Below are 23,380 nucleotides of genomic sequence, written 5' to 3'. Positions count from 1 at the left end.
ATACCTCACAGAGTACCTTATATTTACTAAGTCTAAGGTTGAACTTTAAAAGTTTGTATTTGTGCTGGCACAAACACTGCTTAATAGTCACTGATTTATCCTTTGTTGTCTATTACTCCCATTAGGTAAGGTTTATAAATAGCTCCTGCTTTATATTCTTCTTTTCCTACATCATCCTTGTCCATCAAAGCACCCAACACACCCATATTATTTTTATGTAATTAAGTTTTCCATTTTAATTTCAGTGACCTTCCTCAGATTGGCCGTCTCCCACAGGCAAAGTGATTATAAGGCAAACAGTGCTACCTCAGCACAATATTATTTATATGTGGTCACTAACCAAACCTCCAGATACCCACCTCAGCTCAACTCAGCATCCAAACCCAGAGCAATCATGAAATGGTCTGAACGTAGCCATCCAAACCTATTAGTACACAAATCTGAGGTGGATTTACTAAAAATCTTAGCCCAAATCCATGGAATAAAAAAATACTTTATTCTTTCATTTTTAAAGTAGTACAGAGATATTATGAAACACTTCTGACTCTCTCAACTCTGTGATTCCCCAGGGTTTTTGCCATCTGTGTCAGGTGACCCATGAGATGCAGCTCTTCTCTTGGTGGACAGTTGGTGGATGCTGCTGGAGCACTCGTACTGTCCACACCACACAGCTGCTTTTAGGGATGTTTGAGATTATGGCAGCCTTTTTCCTTCAATTCCCTTTCACCACTCTCATTCTTCCCATGGAGGGGAATATCTTGCCTTGGATCTCATGTCAGATTTGTTCACAGCAGTGCACACCCCAAAGGTAAATGCACATTCCTCTTATAGCTTGTTGGCTGTTGTCAAACACAGCCTTTCTTAGAGATTCTGATACCAAAACCATCTAGAATCAGTATCACTTCTTGAGCTTTATATTCTGTCCCTTCTTAACAGAGATAAGCATCCTTTTCTATTCTCCCCCCATACCCTCCCAAAGGGTGGCTGCCCTGGCATGAAATTTTCAACATTTTTTTCCATAAAAAATCTTCCCAGATAAATCTTTCCTCCAGCCTGCATGCTGATTCCCAATGGCTCCTTCTTAGCACACTTTCCCCAGGGGAGCACAGAAAACTTTATTAATGTTTTTAAACACAGTTATTTTGTATTCATGTCGTATTTCTATACAGTCAGTATTGCAAAAGATTATTCATTTAGTGTGGAGTGGCAGTGCAGAGGCAGAAGGATGTTGCTCACAGCCTGCATCCCTGTAACTGTAGTCAGTGAGACTTATGTTTCTGGGGCTTTCAGCAGCAAACTAGGTCAGTGGGGCCCTTTACATCAAAGCTTCTCCTTAGACACTGTAAATCGCATGCTTTTATACCATTCCTACTGTACACTGTGTTCTTCTGTAATTACAAATGTATGTTTCCCATCACCACAAAGACTTCACATTGCTCAAAGGAAATCTCTCTTCAAAGGCTTTAAACTGTTGAAGGGCAGGCCCCCTTCTGAGAGCTACCATTGCTCGGGGTGATTCCTTCTTTAACTCATCCACAGTAGAACCACCACTCAATTCAACTGGCCTGCATCACACCGTGTCTGAACTGGCCTCAGGGTTGCATTTCAGCTTTGGAAAACAGCATTGCAGAATTTAAAAATGCAGACCAAAAAAAAAAAAAAAAAAAGGAGAAAAAAGGAAGAAAAAGCAATGAACTGCTTTATTCATACTCATCTGGTCCAAGAACCATGAGACTTGAGTTAATGTTCTTCACCAGCTCAAACTTATCATAAGAGGATACAGCATTTTCATTTGCTAGTTGTACCTTGAAGAAAGTCATAATTAGGACACGTTGCAGAAAAAAACCTCACAACTTAAAAAAGACAGAAAGGAATACATAGAAAGAAAATTTTTTGTAAAATTCATTTTGTGAAAATAAGTATATGTGCATATACATATAAAAATACAAGTATAATGACCTATATATATATGTAGCTAAAATTAAAACTCTCAAAACATTCTCTTCTATGATAGCACTCAACACCACAAGTAATTCCACTGAAGCTAATGTTTTCTTTTGAGCAATGACTTACTCATGACAGCAAGTGCTAATAAATATTTGCAGGATTGGGTCTTAAAATTAAGGGGTATTTAATGCTAACACATGAAACATACTTGGGAAGCATTCATGAATTAAGATAATTAATCATATGGTAGTAGCTAAACACTATATTAATTTTATAACTAATTATATATGAAAATGAGGAGTTATCTGCCTCACATTCTTTAGAAAACTGGGCCTGTGGATTGCTAAGGTCACACAGGAATGTTATGACACATCAATAAGCCAGTTTTTCATGTTCCTTGTAAGCATCTTAACCCTGAATACCCTGCTTCTCAGTTACCTTCCCTTTGGCCTACAACTTTGCTTCCCTAAGCTAAAGGCTCTCTACTGTACACTCTCTCCCCATTTTAAACACAAAATGTGTTTTTATATATCTTATCCTATTCCAATTGTTTCTTTGATTTCACTCCTGCTGCTGCTGGTGTCTTGACAATCCTTAACCCACTTCAACTGGTGTCAAAAGATGTTCTCCAAACACAAGGGGGTTTTCTATAATAAAATTTTTGACAAATATGATTAGATGTGGATAAATATATTATTGTTATCATTACAGGGCCATTCCTGGGGATGAAGTCTGCATTCTGAAAAAACAATACGCAAGGAAGAAAAAATATCCTTGCTCTGGATAAAGAGTGTCTTCACAGGAGTTATACAGTATGACAATGGTGTTTAAATTAATTTAAAAATTCAAGGCAAGCAAGTCTTCCTAAACTTTGGGGCATAACTTGTGAATTCTGCCTGCAAAAGTTGAAAGGATCAACCTAATTGAAAATAGTTTTGTGTCACAGCTTATCAAGGTGGCATCCTTTGCTTTGTAATCTCATAAAAAAAGCCCAATGAAGTGCAAGCTACCATTAACTGCTTCTTATAGCATCAGAAGTAACTGCTTTTGTATTGCCAGTTGCTTTTCTACAGGAGAACATCACTCACTTTGCTCAGTTAGTCAAAATGGAAGGCAAAAATACCAGCTTAATTTTTTCTATTCTTCATTTCAGGAGGTTTAATAATTCAACATTCTCTCCCTTTTCCTAACTTGTTTTGTTCTGATCGTGCAAGTGCCAAGCTTTTAACAGGAATTACCTCTTCCATGCCATCTACATGTGACCAAGGCTTCCAGCCTCACTAGGAAACCATCTTTATTATTTGTATTGCAGGAGCAGCCTGGAGTTTGTGTCAGAAACCAAGAGTCACAATGCAAAGTGCTTAGCAGCTGCAGAATGTCCATTCTCTGAAGACTGCTGGCCTAAACCCAAAGACTGACTGTACTTCACACATATAAGCAATAACAACAAAACATTTTCTCCTGATACTAAATTTGGTTCAGAAGGTCCAGATACACGTTTCTATACTTTCTGTATAGAAATATTTTAAAGATGGGACTTTTCCCTGTTCCCTTGGTTAAACTGCAAGGAAATAAGGCAGTAGAGGGATATAGTTTCAGTTTTCAACACTTTTTAAAATCATCCCAGGTATTTTAAGCCGCTATGTCATATGATGTGTTTTACATCCGTGTTCATATACTACAATGCAAACGAAATATCTCTGAACACCTTCAGTGCACCTCTGAATGTATTACACAATTTCAGACACAGTTCATGTGGAAAAGTGTTGTGAATGTACTCCTGTTAACTCAGAATAAAGTTTAATAAGTGAAAACAGTATGGGAAGCATGAATGAAAATCTCTCCTCTACTTACTGCTTTAATTTTACTTTTGATTCAATAAGAGATGAATAAGCCCCTAGTACAGAAACTCAGGACAATTCTTTCAGCCTTGAGACATTAGTTTTGTATCTTTCTGTTTCTCTGCTTTTTATCCTGCTCTATTTCCAGATGGTATTTAATGCAATTCAGGGGAATTATCCTGATATTTTTGAGAATGTTTAGTTTATTTCAAAAATGTCCATAACTGATCATGCCCAGGACATAAAACATTGTGGGTTTGTGGGAAGAAAGATGCTTCACAGCCTATGATGTTAGGATTAAAAAGTACAAGACTCAATTTTATAGAGTCTCCAATTATACTTCTGCTCAGCAGAATCCTTGCAAGAAGATATATGCAAACTAGAAGAGGAATTTCATCTTTAACTCATTAGTTTTCCATGGAGAAACCACATGGCTGGACATTAAAGCACAACTCTATCATTCAGTACAGGCTGTGCTTTCATATTTTTCTGAGCTAGAGCAGACAGCAAACTATTCTATGTGTGTTCTGATTTTAATAACAGAAGAAAAAGAAGTTAAAAATAATTGAAGTCAATAGGGGAAAAAAATCAGAGGCCCCAATCAAGTTCCAAAGATTGTATTTTGGTTTTCTGACTTTTCTCACAGGCAGTTTTTCTCTGCTGTGCCATGAATACAGTTGCTATACTTTCTTTACCATAATAAAGACTACAAAATATTAAAACTTACAAGGGCAGGAATGGTGACAAATGATAAAATTTCTGATTACAAATTCTTTGCACATTTACTATCCTTTATTTTATATCAAAAAATTGTCACAAAATCTCTTTCCTGTAAAGCCCAACCTAGTTAAACATAATAAACAGTAAATATGTGAATAAAGAGAAGAGTTTCAATTTGATTATCTGACCTTTGTTAAGGTGACCAGTGGACTTGATAACATAAAAGACTATTATTTCAAAAAGCCATGGCTACATACTGTGAGTTTTTCTCTCACCTAATATATATTCTGACATTTGAACATGACCTCTTGTCCTTTTGCTCAGCAGAACTTGTTTGTTGGGGTTTTCTTTGACATAAAAAAAAATTGTTCTCCTCAAGGTGCTCTTACTCAAGATCCCATCTGTGGTTGCACTTGAGCTGCTGTCATTACTGGGTTGCAATAGAGCAGTACCCTAGAGCATGTCCCATATGTTTAATAGTACCTGTCTGACATGTAATTTCATGAAATTCTGTGTTAGCTGCATTAGTCATTTCGGCATGCTATCATTCTGATGATAAACTATGGGACTCAAGCACTGATAAATGCACATCATCAAGGCAAAGATCTCAAAAAGCATGTCAAAATTTTCCCACGTAGGAAAATTCACTAGTAGATAAGAAACTTGTTCTGAAATATTTTAAACTGGGTTGTTGTTTGCTTTTAAGCATATCCATAATTTTGTAATTCTATATATTCAATGATTCTTTAAAATAAAGGTGTATAAGAAAATTAAAGAGATAATAAGAGAAAATACATTTGCCTTGGACTTTGGAGAAGTCTTTTTGATGGATGACTTTTTCTGGATTGTTTTAGTCTGTGGGCATGCTGGGGGAAGTGCAGAAGAGACATCCTCCAGCTCCTCATCAGACAGAAGCCCTCTGGACAGAAAGCATCTGCCATCTAAGCAATGAAATGCTGCTCACTTGAAACTCCATATTCACTCCCTGATGGGATGAGTAAACCTGGGAGACAGAGGGCAGGACGACTAAGCCTGTGTTTGTAAACTGTGAGCCATGCACAGTTTCTGCTGTGGGAATACTCTCCTGGTGTGTTTGTTTGTTTGCTTTATTTTATTTGTTGTTCTGTTTGCATTTTAAATCAGATTTACTTCCTAAAATGCCAGCAAACTCAGCCTAATGCTCATGCCAACAAAATGCTTCTGTGCCAAGAACATATGAAAGGGCACTAGAACATATACTTGTATCCAGTCAACAGATGTACAGAGACTGAGCTGAGAATTTAACTTGCTGAACAGTGCATTCATGCACCAAAGTGCTGATTCATCCCCCTGCCAGTGAGGCAAGGGTGAGAGGAGCCAGCAGCACGCACACAGCTCCCACTGTTATCACCAGCGCTCGCCCACAGACACGCACCCAAGGCGCTGACCTTGGCAGGTTTGTTGGAGCTACCGCTCAAATAAATACCTTGTGTGCTGCAGCAGAATACAATCCTGCATTGACAAAAAGTACACTTAAATCTTCCTCTACATTGAACTCTTGACAAATAGGTAGAGATAGAACATCACAGCAGAGGTGCCATCAGTGGTTTTGCTGGGCCTCATTAGCTTGGACCAGAGATCCAACATTCTCTGGCCATTTAGGGAAAACAGGAGAAAACTGCACCAGTATACAGCCAACCAGATGTAATGGGCCCCCTGTGTGTGCACCAGTGAATAAGAAACAACTGAGACATGGAGGTTAAGGGAACTGTTAACCCTCAGCACCTTGTGACATTGACAAATCTTTTGGGGATATTGTTGACAAATGTGCAATATATCAGTAACCTCCTCAAACACAAGAGTTATTGGAACATGGTGTTAAACAACACAATGCCGGAGAAATGGCTTAAGCTTTTCAAATTCCAAATTCAAGAAGAAGTTCAAATAAAATTAAAAAAAAAAAAACCCAAACATAGGGAATGGTTTGCATGAACAGGTCTTGAAAACAGCTCTTTTTCTGACCAAACTATTACTAGAGTTTCCTGCCCAGATATTTTCCATTCTTGTATTCCCAGGGTGTTTTGCAAGTCCTCTCCTTGAGTCAGTGAGCTTGCCCTGGCATGCCTCCCCTGGCTGGCCACACACCTCTGGGCACTTGGAGTCAAAAAAACATATCAGGGTGAGGTTTTTTTAAACATCTGCATGAAGAGGTGTACCCTGTTAAAAGGGAAACTGATGCAACTCATGTCTCCTAATTACATTTTGGAGCCTTCTTTGCCTTCTGAACCAGTCAAAGCCTCAGAAATATCCATCTCATTAGATGAAGCCAAGGTATCAGCTGTTCATTTGGAGGATTATTCTTTTCTGTGGGAACCAATTCACATCTCTATCTTGTCTGCTGAACACAGTTACAATCCATATATCAGCCTCATAAAATGTGTTTTATTGATTTGCCTTTGTGTGAAACATGAATTATTGACAAACACGGACCTTCATCAGATTCACAAATGCCATTTTTTGCCATTTAAAGCACATTTGTGAATCACATTTTTTTGACTATGAAATGAATGAGGCTGAGTATGTGTACACATCTATATATTCTTTTGTGGCTGTTAGGGATGTCTGTCCTATTGCCTGTCAGATTTAATTATTTTTAATTCTCCAACTATTTACTTACCTTCTGTTTACTGCTGAAATGGAAGTATGCCATCCCAGTCCTCCCACCCCTGCCTGTTCACTGACAATATTAAGGATACAACGTCTAGTATTGAAAAAGTTAGGAAATTCCAGCTATATTAACTCAGCCCCATCTATATCCTGTGTATTTTTTGGCACATGTGAATAACAAAGTGTAATACACTGAGGCCATTAAACTGGACATTCCCCACCTGCAGTAGTAAAATTTACCAGACTATTTGTGGTATTTCCCATTCTAAGTAAAAGGTGCACTACCAACAGAGTCATAAAGGTAATTATGCTGGAGCAGAGTGTCCGTAGCTTAATGATGCCAACTGCAAGATTTACTTTTAATGAGGAAAAAAAATGAAATTATGACTATGTGTGGTGTAGTGCATTGTGGTTCATTCATTTTACTCTAAAATGCAACAAAAGTCATTAAAAAAAAAGAAAACATGAAAATTGTCGTTCTGAGATTATATGTTTTGAAAGTTCTGCATTGTTTATTTACAATTCAACCTCCACATTAGAAACAGATAGCTTTTATTGATACACACAGAAAAAGCACTCTGTTCAGCTGTACCTGGACACAATGAAACCTAAGGGGACACTTAATAGGCTGGTCCTGCATGCATTCTTTACCTATGTGTTAATTAATTTTGTTTTCCAGGCCAAAGAGCTACTATCACTTTGGATCCCTTCCAGCATCTGGTCATTACTATAACATTGGTTTTATTGTAGCTCCATCCAGAAGGCAAAAAATATTTCCTTGTAGTAGCCAAAAGCAGTAGACCACAATTCTGCTGAGTGTAGACAGTGAGTTTGGGAAGGTCACAGCTTTAAGACATATGTGTGCACATTGGGAAAGGAGACAGTGCTAAATCTGCAGCAAACTGTCAAATGCTCTCCAGAGCTGCAGTGATATTTTCTTTAACTATAGCTACTCTACCTTCTTAAACTTATGTTTTGAATTAAAACCCCTCTATTTCTGAAACCAATAGTAAGATGTGGTTGTCCAGTTTGACCTAGAATCCTGAAAATGTCATGACATTGTTATCAGTAATTAAATAATTTGCTGACATTTTAATTTCATGGTACCAGTAGTACTTATCAGCAAATTTTTGACACACTGGTTAAAACAAAATGCAACCCTGTAATAGAAGAAATAAAATTAGGACAAGGGAACATGGAGAATGGAAAGAAAAAGAGACTCATGTAAATAGGAGAAAAAAAAGCAGTAGTAGAATAGCAATGATCACAACAAAATTGCCAGATGATTCTTAGTCTTCTTGTTCTGTGGAGGAAAACCAGCTAAAGGAGCATCTTCTCTGCTGGGTGGTGTGTATATCCTCGTGATGTTTGGTTTAAGTCCATTTAAAAAACCTATAGGGAATTTCTATACCTCACTAGGAGCTATGTCCATGGGTGGCTGAGTATTTAAAAGTGCATCTGAGTATTGCAGCCATCAAGCTTTAAGGTCTAGCAGTATTAAAATTTAAAAATATATATGAGGAAACAGCTAGATTTTGATGATGTGGTCTATCATCTGCTGTATTCTGCCTTAGCCAAGAGGCCTATCATTAACCTGGTTCTCATTTTAGTTTGAGTTTGCTTTTAGCTTCAGTCTTTTGCTTGATTCTTCTTTCTTAATTGTGATAGCTATAGAAGAGAAACCATAATATGCTAATTTCCTGAAGAAACACAAAATTCATGTAAATTTGAACAGAGGGATAATTTTGATGAACAAAATAAGATAACTGGAGAATAAATTAGATATTTCTGCAATTTTTTTACCTAAAGCATTTCTATCTGTCAGAGCTAGTTTCCCCAGAATATGAACACACATGTAGCAAATATAAGATACTTTGCTGTGGTTGGGTATTAAAATACAGTTTACTTGCAGTAAGTAGCAAGAATGGCAAAGATGCCCAGAACACAGGAGCCATCTGGGGTCACAGTAACCAATGTTGCTACTACAGACATTAGGTGAAAACTGTGATTCAGCATCTCTTGTGAAAGCAGTTCTTAAGCCTTGCATCATCAGAGTTTTCTGCTGTTCAGTGTGGCTCTGGGGCTGAGGAAGGCTGTGTTCAGACTCTGCCCAGCAAGGCTGTGTCTGCAGGTTCCCACAATGAGAGCAAATTCACTGCAGCTCCCCATCCACGTCCTCACCAGGATCCCCTGAGCAGTCCCCACTGCCACATCACTGAAGGAGCTCTGCCTCTACAAAGAGCACCTTCAACCCCTCCCTGTCAGCTGGCATTCAAAGCCTGACCTCTGTGCACTGTAATCATCTTGTGACTCCACCTTGGTGACCTACCTTTCACTGCCCTTCAGCATCCACACTGGTCCTACTGCATCAGCTTAATTAGACAAGTTTGTACTCATGAAACTGGCTGAGAGAGTTGCAGGAAGCTCAGAAGATGTCACACAAAGTTGGTGACAAGCTGAGGTGACAGTCATGGCCTAGAGTCATATCAGACTGCACCTCAATAGACTCAAGTTCACCTCTTCTCTAAATCACAGGGACTCTTAGAATCCCATGCAGGTTATCAATACCAGGTACAGCTCAGGCATTTTCCCACATGGGGAAACATGGCCAAGCTGCTAATGGCTGCCACCATCATCCTCAGGTCCCATTTTTTGCTCTTTCTGTCACTACTCTTCCATCCCTCTTGTGCAATCAGAAAGCCCTTTTTTCTCCAACCAAAGGATGGCTGGCTGTGGGCTGTGGGTTTCAGGACATGCATTATCACCTTCATGCTCTGTGTGACAAACCAGCACTAGCTCAGGAAAGGAGTGTTCTTGTTTCTGGATTCTCCCACCTTACTCTCTGAACCATGCTTCAAACAATGGTCAGCATTTCATCAAAGTTTATTCCATCATGAGAGGTTCAGCGTTGTTGAGTGTAGAGCCATGTGTGGCCATACCCTTATTTTGAAGCTGAGCTCAAACTGAATGCTAATTGCCATTGTTGTTCTGATAATTACCCTGCTAAAGTGGAGCCACAACAGGTCAACTGAGGCTATGCCTGTCCCAGAGCCCATGCAAGGCTCTCTGCTGACTGGGCTATCTGATGTGTTTGTGGTGCCTTGGACATGCTGACACCATTCAGAAACAATGGTTTGCCCAGCTGGGCCATGCCCACTGGTGAAATACAAATTTTAATTCACCAATATTTTGGTCAAGATCCCAGTAGTATCTCACAGATGTGTCGTTTTGGAATCACCTGTCTTTTAAAAAGAGGCATATCCCAAGATCAGTAGATGGTTTCCCACACCAGGGATAGAACATAGGAGGGGACATTTGCTATCTGCTGAGAAATTATTATGGCCTTTTCAGACAACACTGAGTAGGTGGACCAGACCCTCACTGTTGAAACAGAAATTAATTTGCTCTTAGTCAAAGCCAATTACTGAGATAAACAGTATAAACAAAATTTATTTTCCTCAAAGAAGAGGGCCAGTTGGCATAAAATAAAGCTAGAAAGCCACTCCACATCTAATAGAGCTCAAGGGATTGTCTGCCTCATTCCAAGAATAAAAGGACAAGAAGAAATAATCTAAATGAAAATTTACATACAAACTGTCCCTCCTTCAGGGACAAATTGTGTTAGTCCACCCCAAAGGTAAAAGTTACTTCCATAAAGGTCACTCTTGACTCTCTGAACAGCTTTTTAACACCACATATGAAAATTGTATGAACTGTAATAAGCTGATTAAGACATTAACTTTTTACACACATCTCCAAGTTTACCAAACCAGCTTTTTTTTGTTTTTAATTTCTCTATGTGCTGTTTTCTTCTGAATTTCTGAATTATTCTTCTACTGTCCATTGCACTTCCTGGGTCAGTAAAAATTTGCTACTGGGGATTGTCTCGACCAAGAAAAAAAAATTTAGAGTAAGCAGATTGTCTTCCTTCTTTTGTGCAAAATATAAATTTGTTGGTTCTGGGGACCTGTTACTGGGAGTTGAGGGCTCTGCCAGAGGCAGCAGTTTGACAACCCTCTGTGGCACACATTCTTGGAGCAGCTGAGGCTGCAGGACCAGAGACAAATGTGGAAATGTTGCAGTGGGTTTCAAACCTTAGAAAATAATTAAAATTCCACCATGCTTCTTTTTCAGTCTCAGTATTACATTTCCAAAACATAAAGACACAAAAACCTGTCAGTAGGACTAATATTTCTTAGTCACTTTTGACAATCTCTTTCAGGGACATTGGCCATTTTAAAGTAGAGTAGGTACAGTTCATACTCCAGACATTATATTGTTCTAGGTTTTCTTTATAAGAAACTCAAGATCTCTAGTTCTATTTTACTTTGTCAACTGTCAGTTTTCATTTGTTTTGTCCTTTACATTTTTATTCTGCCACAGATGTCTCAAGGGGAGGTGTTTGCCATTTGCTGCACTATTCAGTGAAAGTCTCCCAATTAAGGGGCTTTTTCTTCTTTCTTCTAAACATCAGTTCCAGCACACATCAGCCTTCCCCAGACCTGTGCTGCATGACACCTTACTCACTGATTTGCCCTCTTCCACCCTCTTCTACTCAGAAACAGTTGAGGCAAAGATTATCTCTGTGTTCAGTGTCAGCCCTGTGCACTGCAAGCACCAGCTCCTGCCTTTGTAAAGAGGAAAACTAAAAATATAAACAATGGAGCACAGATTTTTTTTTCAAATATTTCTCATGCACATCCTTCTCCTAGCATTGGTTAAGTGGCTATGTGACAACACTTATCTCTGCTCTGCCACAGATGCAGAATGCCCTACTTCCCTCAGGGCTTTCCATGAAGCATCCCCCTTCCAGCTTCCACTGGACATTTGTTCTTCTAATACCCACTCCTGGTTCACGTGGGAAGGATTATTTCCAACAGCAATTAGCATACTCTTCTCTTTCTCTCTCTTTATCTCTGTCTCTCTTCAGAGAACTGATGACTGAATCATCCTTTACACTGGGGATAAAAATAATTATGGAAAGGCTAGGAAGCTCCATGAGTTTCAACTTGCAGAGTTTCTGTTGGGTTTGCCCATCAAGGGGCGGGCGAGGGAGGACAGGGTGTGGTTTTATCCCTAAGCTAAAAATACAAAAGGCAAACAGTGGCTCCAATAAGTGTAAACTACACATTGTACCCTGTGTTATTATTCTGTATTGGTTTACAGCCTACCTTTCATGAGGATATGATAGTGATGACTTCACTTCACCCATCACTAATACCGTGGGAATCAGTAACCATTATACTGATGGCAAAGATAATTTGGGTCCAAGCAGAAAAGAGAAATGACTTATCCAGCCAAAAAGAATGGGGTTCCTTCTACTTCAGGACAAGATTAAAGCCTGGAATTGGAATCAAATCTTTGTGGTCAGGAAGAATCTGGACAGAGCCATGACTGAAAGGCAAAGAAGCAGACAGCGTGGCCCGGCAGGTGCCAACCAGCCTGCTGGCTTAGGCTGGGCTGCAGACTTGGCAAGAACTTCAAGGGCTCAGGAGCAGAAGGAAGAAAAAAGTCCAGACCTGGGGTGGGGGCTGTCAAAAGGAGCCTGAGAATCTCTCTGAGTGGGAGAGGAAGCTAAAGTGGAGAGATTGTCTTGGGGTGGAGGCTGTAACCATGAGAGATGCGACCATTCAGGGTAATGATGTAGTATTCTGTTGTTTCCAGGAATTTTGAAGGATATTTTGAACTAGGACAATTATTCCTTGGGAATGCATGTTTCTATTGCTTAGTTTTTCACATAGGGAAAAGAAATACTTAATTCAATTCATTTTTAACACTGTTGTGTAAGTCTTTGTTGACTAAAACAACCTGATAACATAGGGAACAGAAAACATTTGATTGGGTTGATCAAAAATTAAAAAAAACAAGCTCACAAGTATATTTTTAGAACTCTGCTATATTACATAATTCGTTAGAGATCACCAATATCAAGTTTCAGTCCTGGGCTTCCCCCTGTACATAGTTTTTTTCTGAAACATGATATTATATGGATTTTAAAAAGTAGCAGGAAAGATAAAAAAAGTATCACGTTATTTTATATATTGCTTTTAGGTTCCTTCTGTAAGAAATATTATAACTAAATTGAACAAATACTCCCATTGTGAGAGACATAACCAATTTTTTAAAGTATTAATTTATGCTTCTTCAATTAGTTCAGACTGCTGTCATCAAGATGATCTCTCCTACCTGGTCCTCTGACTATGTCATCTACCTTTTTATAGTCTCTGAGTCACTTAACTCAATCTCTTATTATTTTCATCTCACATTCATTTTTTTCTTGTGATTGTTTTTAGGGTTATAAGCCACACAGTCTCTGCTTATGCTCTGTACTAATTCCTTTTCACACTTACTCATTACAAGCCTGCCTGCTCTGCTGATGGCTCCAGCTTTTATCTCCAAATTCCCTTCCATTCCCATAAGTACTTCCATCATTTCTTCCACTCAACACCTAGGCTGAAAGAACTCTCACAACATAACTTTGCCAGCCTTCTCCCTTTTTCTTGTTTAAATGGCTACAGAATTCCAACTTCTGCATAATCACATGGAAATAGTAATATTTTCACAATTAAAAAACATAAGTAATTCTTTTCACACCAGGGCAGATAAAACAGCGCCCACCTAATTACGTGCAGCACAAACCTGTGAATTGTCCTCCTCTTTCTATCTTCCAGTGCAGCCATATTCAAGTCCTGCGTACCAACTGCAAAATCTTCAGTGCAAATATGAATGACTGATTTTTACAGGATGCTTCTAGATTAATGCAGGACAAGCAACAGTAGTAGTGCATTATATGCAGGTATTTCATGCAAACTGGTAATTTGAAACCTAACAATAATTTGTTGTCAATGATGCTACAGGCAAAATCAGTACAAAAATCAGAGCCCTGCCCTATAATGTCCTCTATTTTGGAAAGTCTGTTATTTTGGTTCTTTTAAAATAACAAATGCAAGTTAAAAATTAAAACATGAATTGATTTGAAATTGTTCTGTTTATAATCATCTGCCCGTTCAAAGCAATTAAGTAGGTCAAGTGTGTCTTTTTTACATGGATTTTGAAAGCCACATGCTGTTAGAGGACAAAACAAATAGTAAGAAGCAACTCCCAAGTCCTTTTTAGCACTATGTGAAAACATAGGCCATCTGCAAAAGAAGATGAAAAAGATCACAAAATAAATAATAAATTAATTCAACAAAAAGTTTTGAAAAGGAGCTTTAGAGAGACTTGGCAGACTGATATACTTGCAAAAGAGGAAAAAAAAAAAGAAAGAAAACATGGTAAGGTGGTTGGCTCTGAAAGCTCCTGGAGGTAGAATGCAAACTGTACAATATTTCAAATTCCCCAATTCTGACATATTGTGTGCACAGCCAAATAGCTGGATGCTCATTTGAGGAAGACTGTGAAAAATTAATGGTTGTTCTTCATATAAATTTTAAGCACATTCGGTAGCAGGATTTTTGAAGCTCTAAAAAAAATTGTTGTACTAAAAATAGGAGAAAAATCCAGGCTCCATGGAAGTCAGTGCTTTCAAGTTCAAACAATAGTTCTAATTCTAATCAAATTGGATAACAGTCTATTATTGTTGGGAATTGGGCTGTATTTCTGTTTTCTGAATGTTGTGCACAGAGGGCTTTTGAAACAGGAGATGAAATTCAAGAGCTAATTCAAGAATATATGCTACCTTTATATTCAGAACCATGGAAAAGATTCTTGCACGTATTGTACCAGTATTTTTGCAAATTGATGAAAGATAAAATATATGTAGGATACGTTGCCTGATTGTTGCAGTTTGGGGAAAATGCTTTACAAAAGTGTGCTTTTTTTCCAAATAAAACATGTTTCAGGCTTTAACTGCAGAAAAAATAAGAGCTGCGATAAATAGCACCTGTTTTTAGCTTGAGCTTCCATTTGTTCCAGAACTGTTTACATAACAAGATATATAGCTTTAATTCCTTTTTTCCTTCTCTGCTGTTGCAAATGGATACAATAAGAATTTTATCTCATTTCATATGTTACTTGTGAAGCAGTCTTTCTTGATGAGCTTCTTAAGCTGCTCTTTGAAAAAGAATTAATGGAAAAAATAACTTCATCTTCGGAAAAATAGGGAAATAGTTTGTATCACCATAGTCATAATTATAAAAAGGGTCAGAACACCAATCCTGTGACTGAGTCTTTCCAAAATAAACCAAACAAAATAAACCAAACCAAAATAAAATTTAAAAAATATTAAAGTAAATTTGAAGAGAACTTAAATACTGGAGGAAGAAAAATATAGTAATAATCTGATATCACTAAAAATAATCATGCACTGTCTGTTTCTTTTTTATTAAGCTTTTTCCTAGATATGCAGCTGAAAAATGCTGTAAGTAACTTTATTATTTTCACTGAACAGCATAAAGCAAAAAGGGTTAATCTAAAATCTTGGGCTGGGGTCTGAACTGACCAGTCTAGGCTAAAGTTTTAATCAGAAATGCAAGGCTTTGCTGCAGATCCCGCCAAAGAAAGGATTTCCCATAAAAGAACCAGACATAATAAAAGAAAATTACTTCAAATTACCCTGATCTTCACTCTGACTCATTCTGGGATGCTTTCTAACAAGCCAGGACACATCTGAAAGAAAACCCAAATAAATATTTGTTGTCAGATTTAATATCCAGTAGACATTATTTCTAAGGAAACTGAGTTATTTAAACATGAAGAAGACAGGTTTAAGACCAGAGGATATAAAGGTAATGGTGTAAAATAAAATTAAACAAAAACAAATTAATAAGGAAAGTTACAGGGTTACATTTACAACTGGACCATCCAAATACCTTGGTGATTGGTAAGAATGGCAACCACATTTGCTAAGAAAGAATTCTTCTTCTCAAATAAAATAATGTCTCTTAAAAAGTAGTATTTTCCTTTCTGATGAACATTAAAGCTTTTGAGCTGAAAGCTAGCCTTTAGACTTGCAGACAAGTGTTTTTAAATAAGTTATTAATAGCAGAATGTACTACTAAAATATCTCACTGAATTTATGTTAAATTTACTCAGAAAATCAAAATTAAACTTTTTTAAAAGCCTAAGTAAGACATGGAGGCCATCAAATATGAAAATCTAAACCTGTGGACACAAGCTGGGCTCCTTTGATGTAAATATTCTGCTGTTATACTGAATTAATTTATGATACTAAAAGAAAATACCAAGATCTTTTTTTTTTTGTTTGTTTAGCTTTTTTCATATATTTCCAAAGAGACTTTCAGGCAATCCCTTTTGTTTTACTGCTGAGATAAAACACAGAAACCAGACGATCAAGTTAAACAATGTTATTTTTTGACACAAGCATGAAAAATTTGGTAAAACATCCCAAAACCCTTGGCTTTTTCCCTTAAATATTTCAACAGCAAATATCACTGAATGTTAGCTCTAATGAAATTAGCTAAACAGTTACGACTAGCATAGTACCCAGACATTAGATTGTGTTTCTACCTGAGACAGCGAGAGAACATGGGAACACATCTTGGGGAAAAAATTTGATTTGGGAATGAGACACAGAACACAGGTGAAAGATGCTGTTAAGATCTCCACTTATAATTCTCAACCTTTCACAGAGCCTTCAAGGGAAACCTATTATATGCATGGTTTAATTGTCTAAGGAGAGAGTTGGGCTACTGGGCCAGTACAGACTTACTATAATAAACAGTGTTTAAAGAGGTCAGCTTGCCTGGTGATGTCTTGAGAGGAAATACTGACTCTGCATTTTTAAGAAACCATTCATTTGTAGGGAAGCTGATTAAACCAGCCAGGCATTGTATGTCCTCTGCCTCTGGGAAGGATGGCAATAGATTTTTAATAAATGCATAATATTTACTGAGCTGTATGAATATTCAGAAGCTAAGGTGTTTAAATTCTGATTATCTTTTGTAAGTGCTTACCAGCCCTGGAGTTTTAGGGTTTGTCAGCATTCCTCATTCACTGGGTTGGTAAAGAGAGCCCTACACTTAATCTAAAGAAAATCCTTCAACTGTTATTAGTCTATAATGATTTTTTTTTTAAACTCTCAAGTATTTATAGAAGGGTAGTTGCACAGACAATTCATTTCTATAGAGATATATACACTGTTTTGTTTGTTTATTAATGATCAGTGTACAACCCAGCACAAAATTCATTTGTAATACACCAGCTTGCCCTGAAATATGGAGAGCAGGCTGAACTCTGCACTGGGATGGCAGCAGCAGTGCTGTAGGAAGAGAGTCTAGCTGTTATAATGTGTGGTTCTCTCAAGGGCAAATAAATGCAGTTGCATCTTACCCCCATGTTTTTGATGGAGCTTATTTTTGCCTTGACACTCTGGTCCCTCTAATCCTCTTTTTTGGACTATATTCTTAAAATTATTCTTTCGGCCTTAAGACTGCAGGTTGAAATTCATTTCCCAATGGTGCCCAGCATGTCCAGAGAAAACAAGCCAACTGGGCCTTGAACTGGACTCCTGAGACCAGACAAGCTGGATGAAACCTGTGAGGATGGTAAGTGTGCAGCATCCCCAGCAGGCATGGGGCACAGGCTGGGAGAGCAGGGCTCTGAGCTCTGCAGTGCCAGCTATCCATGCTTCAGGTGTGGGGAGACTCGGGAGCGCTGCCCGCCTGGTGCTTGGGCTTGCACAGCCAGGGATTTCTAGGCATGGCACAGCACCATTCATAGAGGAGCTAGGGGAGTGTAACTGATGAAAAGTAATTTAGGCACTGTAGGATTAAGGAAAAACTGGCAAAGAAATTAGAAGTTTTGCCTTTTGGAGGTAGGCATGACAGAGAGGGGTCAAAGTGATTTGGCGGTTCCAGCCCTTGGGGCCTGTCTAAAGTTGCTGTTCTATTAATTATGCAGTTTTTTACAGGTATAAAGAAGATGAGAGAGTTTGGCATTTTCTTGCCTGCTCTGCCAGCATTTATTCTTTGACAAGACCAGCCTTGTGTAAACAGTCTGAACCCAATGGTATTTGCTTAACATTTTAATTGGGAAATATTTTAAAGGGAGGGAGCTTGAGGTGTCCTTTGTTTTCTGCTTGGTGGTTTCCCATGTTTCCCATGAAGTGAACAGACTCAGCTCTTTTGTCTATTCTCTGTTTTCTTCTTGTGCTAGCATATTAATAAAACATCATAAGGCACTTGGCTATTTGTAACAGTCCAACTCATAGCCATCTTTGTGGCAAGGGCAGGCCTGCTGCCTCTTGCTCTAATCATGCTGTAACTGTGAAAGGCATTGCTAAAGCAGACAGCTGTATGACCTACAAATCTGTCATTTTCTTAACAGGAAGGAATAATTGTGTACATCTATCTTTCCATTTTTGGGAAAATGGTGAGAAATTTGTCCCGTTACAACAAAATGGAGCACAATTGCAGTTTTATTTTTTTTTTAATACATAATTTTCATCTTCTATTTGATGTTTAAACACTTGCAAAAAGGGCACCTTCAGGTGGAATTGCTATTTTTGTGGATTGCTGCTGTTGTTAAGGCATTCTGCTTGTTGAGAGCACTGCTTCAGTTGGGCACTTGGCCTCTGCCTGTCAAGGAGGTGCTTGACAGCTTCAGAGCAGGGATCCCAACTTCCCAACAAGACATGAGCAGCTCCACTTCTGCTGGCTGAGCTACAGGAGAAGCTCCTTTCAGCAGACCCTGTCTGAGCTGTTGGAGAGAGCCCCCAGAGGCTGGGCTGGACCCTCAGCTGTGGGAGGGACCCCGGCAACATTAATGAGACAGGCCCAGGGCTTGTGTGGCTGCCAGCTGGCAGGCACAGAACCTCCCTGATGTAAGGGCAGCTCCCCCAGAGCCAAGCAGGTGTTTGGTAGAAGGCTCTGTTGGGATTTCCTAAGAGCTCAGGCAATGCATGCTTGGAGTGAGATCCATTAGGATTGTTGCTTGGATCTGCAGAAGGGGAGTTGTTTTCAATTTCTCACGCTCAGCCTCCTTTGAAGGGGCTGCAAAATCTTCAGTCAAATTCTGCCTCATCCCTGGACAGTTCGACCTCATGTGTGAGACTAGCAACAACACTGCTAACCATACAATTACAAATTATTCTTTGTTTTATCTTAAGCAGAACAATTATATTCAATAGATATCTTTATTGCCTCTGATAAGAAAGATTATGTTTTCATGTATGGTGTGTTGCAAGTGTTTTATGATATGTAGGGTTTTACAAAGCACTCAGAAATAAAACCTGAGGGGAGTAAAAGTCCTCAGCAGATGTAAATCAATGTAGTTGCACCAAAAATAGCTGGGAATCTATCCCTCTATATCTTTATCGCTCAATCTCTCAGAATCTTTAGAGCTCACTGGACCTGCGTAAGGGGCAAACAGTGAAATAAATATGTATCTTTGACTTCCAAAAGATAACTAGTAATTGTCAGAAGAAATTCTGTACAAGCTAAGAATTGAACTGAAGCTAGATAAGCAAGAAGATAAGCTTTAGAGCAAGAACTGAGGAATTATTGACATTTATTTCTTGTAGCTGAAAAAATGTTCTGTTTTACTTTGCTGCAGGATCTTTTATTTAACAGTTTGTATAAGAACTGCCTGGAACATTTTCAAGTTCAGAAAGAGTTTGGAATAAAAGTTTTTCTAAACTTTCCGTGTTTTGATTTTTTTTTTGGGAAATGTTCATTAACAGTTCTGTTGCTCTTTGAAGAGCATTGGAAGTGTGTTTTATTCATTAGCTAGTATGCTAAGGAGTTGAGGTCTTGCTAGAGACTTATGATGCACCTTATATGAATTTTTTTTATGAAACAATCTTACTCATTTCCATCAAAAGCTCTTTGTCCCAGTAAACTTTACAATTCCAAATCCTGATCCTCCAGTGTCTAGCATTTTGGACCCCATGTTTAAATTTTAGCTAAGTATATGTAAAAATGGCATGGAAGTTATTCATGCTAGTGTAAACAAAGGACTGTATTTTACATCATCATGTATTTGACTTCTACAAATGCTAATAAATGGTTGTGAGGAAGATGTGAAGCAACAAACTAGCCGAACTCTTATGTTGGATAGTCAGCTTTCTCCAGCATGATGCAACACTAAGTTTTGAAATTTCTCATGTAGGCAAGGGAAAACCGACTTCATAACTAAGCAACAGAAACTTCATGAAGGATCTTTCAAAAGTCAAAGGGCTTTACCTCAGCATGTACTTAAATGTTCTGTTTAAGGCTAAATACATTCTTGAAGGCATCATATTCAGAAAATAATGAGACACAATTATTAAAATAGAAACCTCTCTTTCTATTTTAAATAATTTTGTCTCATCATTTCAATGACGCACTTGAAAAGCAGTGAACTTTTGAGAGGTGTCTACTGGAAAGGTAGATGGAAACTCCCAACATTTTTTTTCTCACATGTTTAAATAGTAATTGCCTTTCCATTTAGTATCCAAATGTTTAAAGCTGCTACAGACTACATACACAAAATATATGCATGTTCTTCTTGGATGGTCTTCTTTTCTATTTTATTATAGTAGTTTGACATTCCATCAATATGCTTCTCTAACCAAGCTCAACATTGAGCTCCTTCAGTTCTTCCCTGATTTGCTGATTAAAAAGTGAAGGTCATATTAAACTGACCTCACATATCACTTTCTGGGAAAGGTAATTTGAGCAAAGCATGAGTTTATCCTCAGAGTAGAAAGGTCCTCCCCACAGAACACTCAATTGTGGTATCCCATGTGCTTTGACATGTAAATGGAACACCACAGGCATTAAATAATTGGGTCAGATATCTACAAGATCTTTATTCTACTGTCAAACACAATTTAGATCAGATAATTTCCAAAGTTAAAAGAACTTGCTTCTGCTACCATTTAAGTCAAGAAAAAAATTCCCCATTGGTAGCAGCCTGGGCAGACCGAAACCTGAAGACATTATTTCATATTCCATTGTTTGGTCTTCTCTCACACTTTTTTGACTGAATAAAATTTTATTTCCATAATATTTTAAAATTCCCTGATGACTTTTTGAATTTTGCTACTACCTGATTTCTTTAATCTCCTAATTCCCTTTGGTGGCACATTTTGTTGCACATCCTACAAACTCCTAACACAAGCAATTGATCCTTTTAGACCTATGGTGTATTGCTGGAAATTAGCAAGGCCTTTGGATAAATCAAAGGCAAGATCACAGTGTCCTACATGCTCATAAAGATCACTGCCCTGCAAACACATGATAATGACTTCGTGCATAGAGCGATTTCATTGAGTTCAGAGCTTTGATGCTGCAATTTACTTCATGTACTTGGAACCTCTTTGAATATATTGGGTTTCCTCGCAAGTCCATGAATAATAAGGATTGGAGCATAAGATGACTTCTTAAGGAGTAATAAATCAGTGGCATTAAGTATGAGAAGTTTGCTCTTTGTAAAGCTCCTTTGAAGTGTAAATGTTAGGGCATCATTTTGTTACTAGCCTGTTTTGTTCTTTCAGGCTCAGCTGGTGAGATAACACAGAGTTTAGTAGAATAACTAAAGTGGAGAAAAACTCAGCAGATATTTCAACAAGCTGAAAGTGATTTTCATGTCATTATGAATACTGACAATCATGTTGTTGGTTTTTCCCATTTTTTTTTAACAAACGTGCCAAACCTAGAAAATTCTAAGAACTTCTGAAATATACTAACCTAAGCAATCAAATGGTGCATTGTAAGAGTGTGGGAGTAACATTGCTTTTCAAGAAGTCTGAGGAAATATTCTCAGCTATATCTCAGAATAATTAGCAGTCACTTTCTATTTACTTATTATTTCTATTTATTATGTATTAGGGATTCACAGAAAGACCTCTTTCAGAAAAAAAAAATCAGATTCAGAAGAAAACTCTTGCATGGGTAAAATTTAATACCATCTATAGCCAGGGTTATGCCATTTTCTCACTATTATTTTATTAAAATTCTTTGCTATAACTTTGATTTAGTAAAGTAAGTTTCAATGGGCTGAATTAAATGTGTAATAATATGATGTAATTTTGTATCATTTCAGAAGAAGTGAATTAGAAAAACTATTCAAATAATTTATTATCCAAAATATTATGATAGACTACTTTTATTTTAAAACTGTTATTTCAAAAAATTTATTACTTTTATCAATAATTTGATTTTTTCAGAAGAATTACCTGGATAGCAAAATAATAGGGTGAATATTGTGCCAAATTATATCAGATAAAACTCTCCTTGTGATTATCTAAGTTGAAGAATCAGCTCTGAATTTTGCACTAATATATGTCCATGAAATGTGCGCCAAAATTATTTCCCTTTGAAATTCAACCATATTTTAGCTTCTAATTTTTACAGCATTCACAGCACTTGTGAATACTTGTGCAGATTTTATACTCTGTTGAGGAAAAGTGTCAATTTTGTGTAAACTAAATTATGCATGTTAAGTTTTGGAACCATTTATATTTTCTTTGAATGATACAATGCTCACATTAAATATAGATTGACCCTGGGAGGAAGTAGTATGAGCCAGTGATTTTTCTATGTTTTGGGAACTAGAAGACCTGGGTCTGTTTCCAATTCTGCCACTTAATTGTTATATCACCTTGAGCAAAGTCCCTGTGACAAAGTCAAATTTAAGTGCTTCAAGTTATACATCCAGCTTCATATTCAAGAACATAAGTATGCAGATATTTATGAATAAGGGACCTAAATCATGCAGTGAGACAGGCTATTTATTTTTATTTCTTAATAGGAATTTTGGTAGACAATGTCAGGCTTATCAAATTTTAAAAGCTGTAGCTGAAATTTTTTATGCCATCTGCAAAAGGAATAATTTAAGTTCTTACCAAATGGGAAGGGGCTGTGGTAAAACAGGGGGCAATGAAAGGTGTGCATGATGTATTTTCAAATCTTCAGAGAACAGCTACAACATATAGGAAAAATTCACTTTATGATTACTACATATTTAGAGTGCAATGGTGCAATCTTTGTGAAGTATTTCTTACCACGGCAGGATGAAGCAGTTCCCAATAAACTAGAAACATGAAGTTATCAAGAGAGAAGATCCTGCATAAGACTTTGTTTTGGAAGATGGTTCAGAAGCAAGAGAGTATATGGCTAGAGTCATTGTGAGTAGGGGCTGGAGGAAGGTAAATATCAGGAGTAGTACTGGGACAGAAGAAAGGCTCAGTAAAAAACCTACATATATTGAATGCCTATAAAAGCATTTACCCACAAGTTAAAAACCCTTATGAGCACAAGTTCTTTTTTTTCTCTTTACTGTTA

The sequence above is a fragment of the Agelaius phoeniceus genome, chromosome 1 (genome assembly GCF_051311805.1).
Source record: "Agelaius phoeniceus isolate bAgePho1 chromosome 1, bAgePho1.hap1, whole genome shotgun sequence".
In the NCBI taxonomy this organism is placed as follows: domain Eukaryota; kingdom Metazoa; phylum Chordata; class Aves; order Passeriformes; family Icteridae; genus Agelaius; species Agelaius phoeniceus.
The sequence above is the reverse complement of the archived record's forward strand: the minus strand, read 5'-3'. Positions refer to the sequence as shown.